This window comes from Tachypleus tridentatus, unplaced genomic scaffold (assembly GCF_004210375.1).
Source record: "Tachypleus tridentatus isolate NWPU-2018 unplaced genomic scaffold, ASM421037v1 Hic_cluster_1, whole genome shotgun sequence".
NCBI lineage: Eukaryota > Metazoa > Arthropoda > Merostomata > Xiphosura > Limulidae > Tachypleus > Tachypleus tridentatus.
Window position 1 is genome coordinate 25703537 of NW_027467777.1, and position 12107 is coordinate 25715643.

Here is a 12107-nt window from a genome sequence, read left to right on the forward strand (position 1 = left end):
GACAATAATGATGTAGTGTTAAGTAACCAGATAAAGAACACTGATGTAGTGTTAAGTAACAGACAGACAATAATGATGTAGTGTTAAGTAACCAGATAAAGAACACTGATGTAGTGTTAAGTAACTAGACAGACAATAATGATGTAGTGTTAAGTAACCAGATAAAGAACACTGATGTAGTGTTAAGTAACTAGACAGACAATAATGATGTAGTGTTAAGTAACCAGATAAAGAAACTGATGTAGTGTTAAGTAACTAGACAGACAATAATGATGTAGTGTTAAGTAACCAGATAAAGAACACTGATGTAGTGTTAAGTAACCAGAACAATAATGATGTAGTGTTAAGTAACCAGATAAAGAACACTGATGTAGTGTTAAGTAACCAGACAACAATAATGATGCAGTGTTAAGTAACCAGATAAAGAACACTGATGTAGTGTTAAGTAACCAGACAGACAATAATGATGTAGTGTTAAGTAACCAGATAAAGAACACTGATGTAGTGTTAAGTAACTAGACAGACAATAATGATGTAGTGTTAAGTAACCAGATAAAGAACACTGATGTAGTGTTAAGTAACTAGACAGACAATAATGATGTAGTGTTAAGTAACCAGATAAAGAACACTGATGTAGTGTTAAGTAACTAGACAGACAATAATGATGTAGTGTTAAGTAACCAGATAAAGAACACTGATGTAGTGTTAAGTAACTAGACAGACAATAATGATGTAGTGTTAAGTAACCAGATAAAGAACACTGATGTAGTGTTAAGTAACTAGACAGACAATAATGATGTAGTGTTAAGTAACCAGATAAAGAACACTGATGTAGTGTTAAGTAACCAGACAGACAATAATGATGTAGTGTTAAGTAACCAGATAAAGAACACTGATGTAGTGTTAAGTAACTAGACAGACAATAATGATGTAGTGTTAAGTAACCAGATAAAGAACACTGATGTAGTGTTAAGTAACCAGACAAACAACAATGATGTAGTGTTAAGTAACCAGATAAAGAACACTGATGTAGTGTTAAGTAACCAGACAGACAATAATGATGTAGTGTTAAGTAACCAAAGAACACATGATGTAGTGTTAAGTAACCAGATAAAGAACACTGATGTAGTGTTAAGTAACTAGACAGACAATAATGATGTAGTGTTAAGTAACCAGATAAAGAACACTGATGTAGTGTTAAGTAACCAGACAGACAATAATGATGTAGTGTTAAGTAACCAGATAAAGAACACTGATGTAGTGTTAAGTAACTAGACAGACAATAATGATGTAGTGTTAAGTAACCAGATAAAGAACACTGATGTAGTGTTAAGTAACCAGACAAACAATAATGATGCAGTGTTAAGTAACCAGATAAAGAACACTGATGTAGTGTTATGTAACTAGACAGACAATAATGATGTAGTGTTAAGTAACCAGATAAAGAACACTGATGTAGTGTTAAGTAACCAGACAGACAATAATGATGTAGTGTTAAGTAACCAGATAAAGAACACTGATGTAGTGTTAAGTAACTAGACAGACAATAATGATGTAGTGTTAAGTAACCAGATAAAGAACACTGATGTAGTGTTAAGTAACTAGACAGACAATAATGATGTAGTGTTAAGTAACCAGATAAAGAACACTGATGTAGTGTTAAGTAACCAGACAGACAATAATGATGTAGTGTTAAGTAACCAGATAAAGAACACTGATGTAGTGTTAAGTAGACAGACAATAATGAGACAGTAACAATAATGATGTAGTGTTAAGTAACCAGATAAAGAACACTGATGTAGTGTTAAGTAACCAGACAGACAATAATGATGTAGTGTTAAGTAACCAGATAAAGAACACTGATGTAGTGTTAAGTAACCAGACAGACAATAATGATGTAGTGTTAAGTAACCAGATAAAGAACACTGATGTAGTGTTAAGTAATAATGATGTAGTGTTAAGTAACCAGATAAAGAACACTGATGTAGTGTTAAGTAACCAGACAGACAATAATGATGTAGTGTTAAGTAACCAGATAAAGAACACTGATGTAGTGTTAAGTAACCAGACAGACAATAATGATGTAGTGTTAAGTAACCAGATAAAGAACACTGATGTAGTGTTAAGTAACTAGACAAAGAACAATAATGATGTAGTGTTAAGTAACCAGATAAAGAACACTGATGTAGTGTTAAGTAAACAGACAGACAATAATGATGTAGTGTTAAGTAACCAGATAAAGAACACTGATGTAGTGTTAAGTAACTAGACAGACAATAATGATGTAGTGTTAAGTAACCAGATAAAGAACACTGATGTAGTGTTAAGTAACTAGACAGACAATAATGATGTAGTGTTAAGTAACCAGATAAAGAACACTGATGTAGTGTTAAGTAACTAGACAGACAATAATGATGTAGTGTTAAGTAACCAGATAAAGAACACTGATGTAGTGTTAAGTAACTAGACAGACAATAATGATGTAGTGTTAAGTAACCAGATAAAGAACACTGATGTAGTGTTAAGTAACCAGACAGACAATAATGATGTAGTGTTAAGTAACCAGATAAAGAACACTGATGTAGTGTTAAGTAACCAGACAGACAATAATGATGTAGTGTTAAGTAACCAGATAAAGAACACTGATGTAGTGTTAAGTAACTAGACAGACAATAATGATGTAGTGTTAAGTAACCAGATAAAGAACACTGATGTAGTGTTAAGTAACTAGACAGACAATAATGATGTAGTGTTAAGTAACCAGATAAAGAACACTGATGTAGTGTTAAGTAACCAGACAGACAATAATGATGTAGTGTTAAGTAACCAGATAAAGAACACTGATGTAGTGTTAAGTAACCAGACAATAATGATGTAGTGTTAAGTAACCAGATAAAGAACACTGATGTAGTGTTAAGTAACCAGACAAACAATAATGATGTAGTGTTAAGTAACCAGATAAAGAACACTGATGTAGTGTTAAGTAACCAGACAAACAATAATGATGTAGTGTTAAGTAACCAGACAAAGAACACTGATGTAGTGTTAAGTAACCAGACAGACAATAATGATGTAGTGTTAAGTAACCAGATAAAGAACACTGATGTAGTGTTAAGTAACCAGACAACAATAATGATGCAGTGTTAAGTAACCAGATAAAGAACACTTATGTAGTTTTATGTAACTAGACAGACAATAATGATGTAGTGTAAGTAACCAGATAAAGAACCAGAGTGTTAAGTAAAGAACAATAATGATGTAGTGTTAAGTAACCAGATAAAGAACACTGATGTAGTGTTAAGTAACCAGACAGACAATAATGATGTAGTGTTAAGTAACCAGTAACCAGAACAATAATGATGTAGTGTTAAGTAACCAGATAAAGAAACTGATGTAGTGTTAAGTAACCAGACAGACAATAATGATGTAGTGTTAAGTAACCAGATAAAGAACACTGATGTAGTGTTAAGTAAAGATAAAGAACACTGATGTAGTGTTAAGTAACCAACAATAATGATGTAGTGTTAAGTAACCAGATAAAGAACAGAACAATAATGATGTAGTGTTAAGTAACCAGACAGTAAACAACAATGATGTAGTGTTAAGTAACCAGATAAAGAACACTGATGTAGTGTTAAGTAACTAGACAGACAATAATGATGTAGTGTTAAGTAACCAGATAAAGAACACTGATGTAGTGTTAAGTAACTAGACAGACAATAATGATGTAGTGTTAAGTAACCAGATAAAGAACACTGATGTAGTGTTAAGTAACCACAATAATGATGTAGTGTTAAGTAACCAGATAGAGAATAATGATGTAGTGTTAAGTAACCAGATAAAGAACACTGATGTAGTGTTAAGTAACCAGATAAACAATAATGATGCAGTGTTAAGTAACCAGATAAAGAACACTGATGTAGTGTTAAGTAACCAGATAAAGAACACTGATGTAGTGTTAAGTAACTAGGCAAACAATAATGATGCAGTGTTAAATAACTAGACAGACAATAATGATGTAGTGTTAAGTAACCAGATAAAGAACACTGATGTAGTGTTAAGTAACCAGACAGACAATAATGATGTAGTGTTAAGTAACCAGATAAAGAACACTGATGTAGTGTTAAGTAACTAGACAGACAATAATGATGTAGTGTTAAGTAACCAGATAAAGAACACTGATGTAGTGTTAAGTAACTAGACAGACAATAATGATGTAGTGTTAAGTAACCAGATAAAGAACACTGATGTAGTGTTAAGTAACTAGACAGACAATAATGATGTAGTGTTAAGTAACCAGATAAAGAACACTGATGTAGTGTTAAGTAACCAGACAACAATAATGATGTAGTGATGTAGTGTTAGTGTTAAGTAACCAGATAAAGAACACTGATGTAGTGTTAAGTAACCAGATAAACAATAATGATCTAGTGTTAAGTAACCAGATAAAGAACACTGATGTAGTGTTAAGTAACCAGACAAACAATAATGATGTAGTGTTAAGTAACCAGATAAAGAACATTGATGTAGTGTTAAGTAACCAGATAAAGAACACTGATGTAGTGTTAAGTAACTAGACAGACAATAATGATGTAGTGTTAAGTAACCAGATAAAGAACACTGATGTAGTGTTAAGTAACCAGACAAAGAACACTGATGTAGTGTTAAGTAACTAGACAGACAATAATGATGTAGTGTTAAGTAACCAGATAAAGAACACTGATGTAGTGTTAAGTAACTAGACAGACAATAATGATGTAGTGTTAAGTAACCAGATAAAGAACACTGATGTAGTGTTAAGTAACTAGACAGACAATAATGATGTAGTGTTAAGTAACCAGATAAAGAACACTGATGTAGTGTTAAGTAACTAGACAGACAATAATGATGTAGTGTTAAGTAACCAGATAAAGAACACTGATGTAGTGTTAAGTAACTAGACAGACAATAATGATGTAGTGTTAAGTAACCAGATAAAGAACACTGATGTAGTGTTAAGTAACCAGACAGACAATAATGATGTAGTGTTAAGTAACTAGACAGACAATAATGATGTAGTGTTAAGTAACCAGATAAAGAACACTGATGTAGTGTTAAGTAACTAGACAAACAATAATGATGCAGTGTTAAGTAACCAGATAAAGAACAAGTGTTACTGATGTAGTGTTAAGTAACCAGATAAAGAAGATGTAGTGTTAACAATAGAATGATGTAGTGTTAAGTAACCAGATAAAGAACACTGATGTAGTGTTAAGTAACTAGACAGACAATAATGATGTAGTGTTAAGTAACCAGATAAAGAACACTGATGTAGTGTTAAGTAACCAGACAACAATAATGATGTAGTGTTAAGTAACCAGATAAAGAACATTGATGTTGTGTTAAGTAACCGGATAAAGAACACTGATGTAGTGTTAAGTAACTAGACAGACAATAATGATGTAGTGTTAAGTAACCAGATAAAAAACACTGATGTAGTGTTAAGTAACCGGATAAAGAACACTGATGTAGTATTAAGTAACTAGACAGACAATAATGATGTAGTGTTAAGTAACCAGATAAAGAACACTGATGTAGTGTTAAGTAACTAGACAGACAATAATGATGTAGTGTTAAGTAACCAGATAAAGAACACTGATGTAGTGTTAAGTAACTAGACAGACAATAATGATGTAGTGTTAAGTAACCAGATAAAGAACACTGATGTAGTGTTAAGTAACTAGACAGACAATAATGATGTAGTGTTAAGTAACCAGATAAAGAACACTGATGTAGTGTTAAGTAACCAGACAAACAATAATGATGTAGTGTTAAGTAACCAGATAAAGAACACTGATGTAGTGTTAAGTAACTAGACAGACAATAATGATGTAGTGTTAAGTAACCAGATAAAGAACACTGATGTAGTGTTAAGTAACTAGACAGACAATAATGATGTAGTGTTAAGTAACCAGATAAAGAACACTGATGTATGTAACCAGTTAAGTAACACTGATGTAGTGTTAAGTAACAGAAGAACAATAATGATGTAGTGTTAAGTAACCAGATAAAGAACACTGATGTAGTGTTAAGTAACTAGACAGACAATAATGATGTAGTGTTAAGTAACCAGATAAAGAACACTGATGTAGTGTTAAGTAACTAGACAGACAATAATGATGTAGTGTTAAGTAACCAGATAAAGAACACTGATGTAGTGTTAAGTAACTAGACAGACAATAATGATGTAGTGTTAAGTAACCAGATAAAGAACACTGATGTAGTGTTAAGTAACCTAGACAGACAATAATGATGTAGTGTTAAGTAACCAGATAAAGAACACTGATGTAGTGTTAAGTAACCAGATAAACAATAATGATGTAGTGTTAAGTAACAATAATGATGTAGTGTTAAGTAACCAGATAAAACACTGATGTAGTGTTAAGTAACCAGATAAAAAACACTGATGTAGTGTTAAGTAACCGGATAAAGAACACTGATGTAGTATTAAGTAACTAGACAGAAAATAATGATGTAGTGTTAAGTAACCAGATAAAGAACACTGATGTAGTGTTAAGTAACTAGACAGACAATAATGATGTAGTGTTAAGTAACCAGATAAAGAACACTGATGTAGTGTTAAGTAACTAGACAGACAATAATGATGTAGTGTTAAGTAACCAGATAAAGAACACTGATGTAGTGTTAAGTAGAGACAGACAATAATGATGTAGTGTTAAGTAACCAGACAAAGAACACTGATGTAGTGTTAAGTAACCAGATAAACAACAATGATGTAGTGTTAAGTAACCAGATAAAGAACACTGATGTAGTGTTAAGTAACCAGACAGACAATAATGATGTAGTGTTAAGTAACCAGATAAAGTAACAGATAAAGAACTGATGTAGTGTTAAGTAACTAGACAGACAATAATGATGTAGTGTTAAGTAACCAGATAAAGAACACTGATGTAGTGTTAAGTAAAGACAACAATAATGATGTAGTGTTAAGTAACCAGATAGAGACAATAATGATGTAGTGTTAAGTAACCAGATAAAGAACACTGATGTAGTGTTAAGTAACTAGACAGACAATAATGATGTAGTGTTAAGTAACCAGATAAAGAACACTGATGTAGTGTTAAGTAACCAGACAGACAATAATGATGTAGTGTTAAGTAACCAGATAAAGAACACTGATGTAGTGTTAAGTAACTAGTAACAATAATGATGTAGTGTTAAGTAACCAGATAAAGAACACTGATGTAGTGTTAAGTGATGTAGTGTTAAGTAACCAGATAAAGAACACTGATGTAGTGTTAAGTAACCAGACAGACAATAATGATGTAGTGTTAAGTAACCAGATAAAGAACACTGATGTAGTGTTAAGTAACCAGACAGACAATAATGATGTAGTGTTAAGTAACCAGATAAAGAACACTGATGTAGTGTTAAGTAACCAGACAGACAATAATGATGTAGTGTTAAGTAACCAGATAAAGAACACTGATGTAGTGTTAAGTAACTAGACAGACAATAATGATGTAGTGTTAAGTAACTAGACAGACAATAATGATGTAGTGTTAAGTAACCAGACAAAGAACACTGATGTAGTGTTAAGTAACCAGATAAGACAGACAATAATGATGTAGTGTTAAGTAACCAGATAAAGAACACTGATGTAGTGTTAAGTAACCAGACAGACAATAATGATGTAGTGTTAAGTAACCAGATAAAGAACACTGATGTAGTGTTAAGTAACCAGACAAACAATAATGATGTAGTGTTAAGTAACCAGATAAAGAACACTGATGTAGTGTTAAGTAACCAGACAGACAATAATGATGTAGTGTTAAGTAACCAGATAAAGAACACTGATGTAGTGTTAAGTAACCAGATAAGAACAATGATGTAGTGTTAAGTAACCAGATAAAGAACACTGATGTAGTGTTAAGTAACCAGACAGACAATAATGATGTAGTGTTAAGTAACCAGATAAAGAACACTGATGTAGTGTTAAGTAACTAGACAGAACAATAATGATGTAGTGTTAAGTAACCAGATAAAGAACACTGATGTAGTGTTAAGTAACTAGACAGACAATAATGATGTAGTGTTAAGTAACCAGATAAAGAACACTGATGTAGTGTTAAGTAACTAGACAGACAATAATGATGTAGTGTTAAGTAACCAGATAAAGAACACTGATGTAGTGTTAAGTAACTAGACAGACAATAATGATGTAGTGTTAAGTAACCAGATAAAGAACACTGATGTAGTGTTAAGTAACTAGACAGACAATAATGATGTAGTGTTAAGTAACCAGATAAAGAACACTGATGTAGTGTTAAGTAACTAGACAGACAATAATGATGTAGTGTTAAGTAACCAGATAAAGAACACTTATGTAGTTGTATGTAACTAGACAGACAATAATGATGTAGTGTTAAGTAACCAGATAAAGAACACTGATGTAGTGTTAAGTAACTAGACAGACAATAATGATGTAGTGTTAAGTAACCAGATAAAGAACACTGATGTAGTGTTAAGTAACTAGACAGACAATAATGATGTAGTGTTAAGTAACCAGATAAAGAACACTGATGTAGTGTTAAGTAACTAGACAGACAATAATGATGTAGTGTTAAGTAACCAGATAAAGAACACTGATGTAGTGTTAAGTAACTAGACAACAATGATGTAGTGTTAAGTAACCAGACAAACAACTGATGTAGTGTTAAGTAATAGACAAACAATAATGATGTAGTGTTAAGTAACCAGATAAAGAACACTGATGTAGTGTTAAGTAACTAGGCAAACAATAATGATGCAGTGTTAAATAACTAGACAGACAATAATGATGTAGTGTTAAGTAACCAGATAAAGAACACTGATGTAGTGTTAAGTAACCAGACAGACAATAATGATGCAGTGTTAAGTAACCAGATAAAGAACACTGATGTAGTGTTAGTAACTAGACAGGCAATAATGATGTAGTGTTAAGTAACCAGATAAAGAACACTTATGTAGTTGTATGTAACTAGACAGACAATAATGATGTAGTGTTAAGTAACCAGATAAAGAACACTGATGTAGTGTTAAGTAACCAGACAGACAATAATGATGTAGTGTTAAGTAACCAGATAAAGAACACTGATGTAGTGTTAAGTAAGATAAAGAACACCAGATAAAGAACACTGATGTAGTGTTAAGTAACTAGACAGACAATAATGATGTAGTGTTAAGTAACCAGATAAAGTAACAGATAAAGAACACTGATGTAGTGTTAAGTAACTAGACAGACAATAATGATGTAGTGTTAAGTAACCAGATAAAGAACACTGATGTAGTGTTAAGAGAACACTGATGTAGTGTTAAGTAACCAGACAGACAATAATGATGTAGTGTTAAGTAACCAGATAAAGAACACTGATGTAGTGTTAAGTAACCAGACAGACAATAATGATGTAGTGTTAAGTAACCAGATAAAGAACACTGATGTAGTGTTAAGTAACTAGACAGACAATAATGATGTAGTGTTAAGTAACCAGATAAAGAACACTGATGTAGTGTTAAGTAACTAGACAGACAATAATGATGTAGTGTTAAGTAACCAGATAAAGAACACTGATGTAGTGTTAAGTAACTAGACAGACAATAATGATGTAGTGTTAAGTAACCAGATAAAGAACACTGATGTAGTGTTAAGTAACTAGACAAACAATAATGATGCAGTGTTAAGTAACCAGATAAAGAACACTGATGTAGTGTTAAGTAACTAGACAGACAATAATGATGTAGTGTTAAGTAACCAGATAAAGAACACTGATGTAGTGTTAAGTAACCAGACAGACAATAATGATGTAGTGTTAAGTAACCAGATAAAGAACACTGATGTAGTGTTAAGTAACTAGACAGACAATAATGATGTAGTGTTAAGTAACCAGATAAAGAACACTGATGTAGTGTTAAGTAACTAGACAGACAATAATGATGTAGTGTTAAGTAACCAGATAAAGAACACTGATGTAGTGTTAAGTAACTAGACAGACAATAATGATGTAGTGTTAAGTAACCAGATAAAGAACACTGATGTAGTGTTAAGTAACTAGACAGACAATAATGATGTAGTGTTAAGTAACCAGATAAAGAACACTGATGTAGTGTTAAGTAACTAGACAGACAATAATGATGTAGTGTTAAGTAACCAGATAAAGAACACTGATGTAGTGTTAAGTAACTAGACAGACAATAATGATGTAGTGTTAAGTAACCAGATAAAGAACACTGATGTAGTGTTAAGTAACTAGACAGACAATAATGATGTAGTGTTAAGTAACCAGATAAAGAACACTGATGTAAAGAACACAATAATGATGTAGTGTTAAGTAACCAGATAAAGAACACTGATGTAGTGTTAAGTAACTAGACAGACAATAATGATGTAGTGTTAAGTAACCAGATAAAGAACACTGATGTAGTGTTAAGTAACTAGACAGACAATAATGATGTAGTGTTAAGTAACCAGATAAAGAACACTGATGTAGTGTTAAGTAACTAGACAGACAATAATGATGTAGTGTTAAGTAACCAGATAAAGAACACTGATGTAGTGTTAAGTAACTAGACAGACAATAATGATGTAGTGTTAAGTAACCAGATAAAGAACACTGATGTAGTGTTAAGTAACAGACAGACAATAATGATGTAGTGTTAAGTAACCAGATAAAGAACACTGATGTAGTGTTAAGTAACTAGACACTGATGTAGTGTTAAGTAACCAGACAGACAATAATGATGTAGTGTTAAGTAACCAGATAAAGAACACTGATGTAGTGTTAAGTAACCAGACAGACAATAATGATGTAGTGTTAAGTAACCAGATAAAGAACACTGATGTAGTGTTAAGTAACTAGACAGACAATAATGATGTAGTGTTAAGTAACCAGATAAAGAACACTGATGTAGTGTTAAGTAACCAGACAGACAATAATGATGTAGTGTTAAGTAACCAGATAAAGAACACTGATGTAGTGTTAAGTGTTAAGTTAAGTAACCAGATAAAGAACACTGATGTAGTGTTAAGTAACTAGACAGACAATAATGATGTAGTGTTAAGTAACCAGATAAAGAACACTGATGTAGTGTTAAGTAACTAGACAGACAATAATGATGTAGTGTTAAGTAACCAGATAAAGAACACTGATGTAGTGTTAAGTAACTAGACAGACAATAATGATGTAGTGTTAAGTAACCAGATAAAGAACACTGATGTAGTGTTAAGTAACTAGACAGACAATAATGATGTAGTGTTAAGTAACCAGATAAAGAACACTGATGTAGTGTTAAGTAACTAGACAGACAATAATGATGTAGTGTTAAGTAACCAGATAAAGAACACTGATGTAGTGTTAAGTAACCAGACAGACAATAATGATGTAGTGTTAAGTAACCAGATAAAGAACACTGATGTAGTGTTAAGTAACTAGACAGACAATAATGATGTAGTGTTAAGTAACCAGATAAAGAACACTGATGTAGTGTTAAGTAAGTAACCAGATGTAGTGTTAAGTAACACTGATGTAGTGTTAAGTAACCTAGACAGACAATAATGATGTAGTGTTAAGTAACCAGATAAAGAACACTGATGTAGTGTTAAGTAACTAGACAGACAATAATGATGTAGTGTTAAGTAACCAGATAAAGAACACTGATGTAGTGTTAAGTAACTAGACAGACAATAATGATGTAGTGTTAAGTAACCAGATAAAGAACACTGATGTAGTGTTAAGTAACTAGACAGACAATAATGATGTAGTGTTAAGTAACCAGATAAAGAACACTGATGTAGTGTTAAGTAACTAGACAGACAATAATGATGTAGTGTTAAGTAACCAGATAAAGAACACTGATGTAGTGTTAAGTAACTAGACAGACAATAATGATGTAGTGTTAAGTAACCAGATAAAGAACACTGATGTAGTGTTAAGTAACAACAATGATGTAGACCAGACAATAATGATGTAGTGTTAAGTAACCAGATAAAGAACACTGATGTAGTGTTAAGTAACTAGACAGACAATAATGATGTAGTGTTAAGTAACCAGATAAAGAACACTGATGTAGTG